The following is a 4,260-nucleotide window of genomic DNA, read 5'->3' as shown; positions in this document are numbered from 1 at the left end:
TTGTGGGGTTTTACTCAAGACTTCGTGAACTGTTGCTATTCTTACCATCTCTTATTATCGCCGGGTTCTTCACCTTTCAATCATGAAAGATTCATACATTTGATTTTTGAACTTCATATTCTGTATATATCTGAAAAGACCAGCCAACTTAAGAGCTGTGTGGAATCTGGATCTTGCCCGATGAATAAGGGATTGTCGATCGCAGAAGCTGCTTGGTTTGGGTCGAGCTGTTTTGCACAATAATGGTGTATGCTAGTTCATATGCAGCACTGTGATCGAACTTTAGTAACAACAAATCTCAACAAGTATTATTCACTAGAATTCAGATTTCAGCGGATAACAAAAATAGCACTGCGTCGCATGTGGCAATAGCTCCGCTAACAGTAATGTACTATGATATTAATATTGGAGTCGGGCGCATGACTGTTTACTTGGTTTGAAAGGGTGTTGCAGTTCCAAACAACAACCATCATTCCATTCTTCAAGCCACTTGCTTTCCTTTGGGCGCGCAAAACGTCTAAGCACGCGGCCATGGCTCTGCTGGTCGGTCATGCCTATTGTCCGACTAATGCTAAATTTGGAGCATGATGGCGTTATCGCTCATTCAAAACCTTCTGATGTGAGTCTTTCGAGCCGGTCTAACGGGAAGCTGAACGGCCCGTGAATATTGTGGTTAGGTTCAATTTGCACTATTTCTGGCAATTGAAACCAAGTGGCTCTTTTGACCCCTCGTGGACAAATAACTTTGGTAGAGAAATCATGAGTTCTTGTCTTGCCGATTATGGGCTCAACCAACTATCTAGCTTGGCCGAGTTATCCAGTATCATGCGCCCCATTCCAACCCACTGGACTAATGGAAGATTACGAAGAACCGATTTAGAGAAAGAAGACATGAAGCCAGAAGAGTATGATCCCCCAGTTGGTTCGTTCGGTCCTACGGGCTGTTAAGAAGACTATGCAGAAGAGTGTATGGAGTGGACTTCGAAAGTCAAGAGCCCCAATGTAATGAAAGTCGCTTCGTCACTTCACGATCCCCAGATAAGTCCTCCACCTCAAACATAATTAACCAAAAAACCATCATCATCCCTTGAGCGACACCATCATGATGCTTTTGGCCCGCTGTCGGCACCCTTTGCCCAAGGCAAGTGCTTTTGGAAACAACGCATTCAACCACATGCCCAAAGAAAGACCAGTCAAACGTCTGAGCGAGCCCAAAGCAAAATCCCCCCAAAAAGTTCGTCTTGGCTTGCCATCAACAACTTTGCTCTCTACAATCAAGAACTCTCAAACGTGGGATTGTGGCTCCAAAGTCGCGATTGGCAACTTCTCAGGCTCAACGGGTGTGCTCCATGAAACGAAATGGCAGCCATCATGTCAGATTTTCCATGTGGAATGAAGACTTCCGTATGCGGGCTGGCTCTGCGCCAGTTAGACCGCCCCCAGAAAGCCGACTCAGTCTTGGACAGAGTGGGACAACACGAATAATGAAGATTCTCGCATGGAACTATGATTCAGAACATGGATGGGGCTTGTTTGGCGATCCTTTGAAATCAACGAACGAAATGAGAAGTCGAATGCAGATTGTTCCTCTTCCTGATTTCGTGATGATAAAAAATAAAGTAAAACGAATTGAAAATCATGGTGCTTTTAACTTCATTCCAGTCTTTGAAAACGATACATCGGATTGTTTGCATTAGATTCACATCAGTTTCAGAGATTGGCTTCACGTGCTAACACGTATTGTTGACGACGCTCTTTTGCAAATCAAATGGAGTTCGCGTATTGAATGTTTGCACTGTCAGGCCAGTTTATATCAAGCAAAATATATACTTAAAAGAAGATTGGTGAAGGGGTATTTGTTAATGAAAACTTCAAGGGATACTATAATTTCCAGCATTCTACGTTTTAGAAAATCCTGTTCAGAAACGATATTTCTGATCTTCGCCAATTGCTAATGTTCTCTTTTGAAAGTGTTCCGATAGCTTTGCAGAATTAAGGTATAGAAACCTTTACTATTGGCCTTTCATGTTGAATTGATCTTTCCTGAACAAGTAACCAATATTGTATAGTCACTAATTTTGATGATGATGATGATGGTTCGTTAGATGTTTAAACAGGGCTCAAGTTTGACATGTACGTACACATTTTTGTCACTTTACATTTGCCAAATCAGGGTAGCACTGAATAATTATTGTGGTCACTTTTGGGTACGAATTTGAAAGAAAGTGATATGAAAAAGTATGTATGCCACAGTTGATTCAATTGCCGACAAGAGCTTTGTCAAACATGATACTAAAATCGGATAGTTCCTCTACAGAGAGCACTAGAACACCCCGCATTCCTGCATGATACTTGAGCAAAGCCTGAATTTGTTTTAAGATGAAGAGTAAAGCAATAAATATGACACAACGATCATCTTTGACTTTAGAATAATTGAAAACAAAACGTTATCCCTTACCCAGGGGAAATCGAAGACGCCTATTTTCGGCGCCCATTTTCGTACTATAAATCACGCGTCAAACTGTCAATTTAGGAAATGGTTCAATTTTTGGAGTTTAAGATCATCGTGAGAATTATTTGGCAGTATTGCAAAATATGGAGACCGTCTCTGTTTGCTCGTTTGATTTAATACGAAATTCATCATCTTGATGTAGACATCAAGAACCTGGATTTAAAAGTGCTTAAATCAGATGTAGCGACGACATTGAATACGTTTATTGATTAGCGGAGCTCCTGAGTACATTAGAAAAAGGATTCCAAAGAGAAGACCTGGTCAACAAAAATGGGAGATTTCATTCAGCTTGTTTAAGAGGGGCAATAGTGGCAACATTAATATCATCGAAAATATTTATCAACTACCATTATGTATTATCAATGCCTAGGACAAATGATAACAACAAAGTAATTGATGCTGATCATAGTCCTGTAATACATGTTGAAACTGCAAAATACAAAAAGTGTTTGATATTCATCATTTAATAACACAGATCGCGACCAGAACTTTTTACAAACGGGCAGCCATTCTTTTCGCGATCTATTCTGACTGACCCAATTCTCACGAGAGCCTTTGCCACTCTTTGGATGGAATTGTCAACAACTTCATTGTTTGGTAGGGCATGGAGACTATCAGGCCTGGAGAGGAATGCTCTTTAAAACCTCTTTAGAAGACGTTTGAGCAATGCGTCACCTTCTAATTAGATGTATGGATGTCCAAGTAAGAGGGTGCTGAATCAACTCTTCTTTCCCAATCAGGTAACCAATGAAGAGGTAACGTAAGGTTCAAACGTCTGCTAGTGATGTTTCAAAAAGCATTCGGCTGAAATCCAGAATTTCTGCTTAATTTAATCCAAATTTGATTTTTCCACTCAATTTGCTTTATAATGGAATCTCTTTTTGCTGTACAAAGATAAGTTTTTTTTGCCCCATAAATGCTATAAAATGACGAGATCGAGTAGTGATTAGACGTTGTGAACAACATACTGTTGCATGTTCGAGTGGTTGTTGATGACTAGATTAGAAATACAGCATGTCCCCTCCCGGGGGAGCAGTGGGGAGCCAGAACGGAGACAATTCACATAAGAAAAATGACTAGAAACGTTAAAGTTAAGATTTTAGATGGGTTCGGAACTGGACGAATCCAAGCCCAATCCGATCCTTCATGATGATCATTGCATTATACTTTGATTTTCTTCTTTCACTTTGTTTCAGATTTGCATATGTTGGATGGTCATGCTCGTGTACTCGTCAGTCATTCTGCCCTGAGCTATGTCTCTGACTCCATTTCATATTTACGTAAAGAAAATAAACGGGTCAGTTTTTTTAAAACCTTCAACGATGATGTTCCCTCTCTTGCGTTCGGGAAAGCCCCTTTAGGAAACTTGGGCGTAGCTGCTCTTCAATATTCAATGTGTCCTGCTGTTCAGAATCTGCACGAAACATAATGTAACAGCATACGAGTACATCAGACCAAACAGAAAGGACGATCACAGCATCCATGAGTTCAATCAGAGAAACAATAAAAAAGTAAATCCTTACTTTTCAGGACTCTTTAAGCCAAGCAACTCCCGGCCACATCGAATACATCTTGAAATTTTTTTAAATACCAATCTCTATCTATCTACGTATCTCTATAAATGATTTTTTTTGTGGCTTATCCGCTTATTTGTATTCTGCCTCGATCGAAATTCTCAACTCAGATTGACTGAAGCACAAGGTAAAGAGGTAAAACGGTCACGGGGATATGAGGCACGAAAGTATCTG

The sequence above is a fragment of the Tigriopus californicus genome, chromosome 2 (assembly GCF_007210705.1).
Source record: "Tigriopus californicus strain San Diego chromosome 2, Tcal_SD_v2.1, whole genome shotgun sequence".
NCBI lineage: Eukaryota > Metazoa > Arthropoda > Copepoda > Harpacticoida > Harpacticidae > Tigriopus > Tigriopus californicus.
This window is presented reverse-complemented; position numbering follows the sequence as displayed.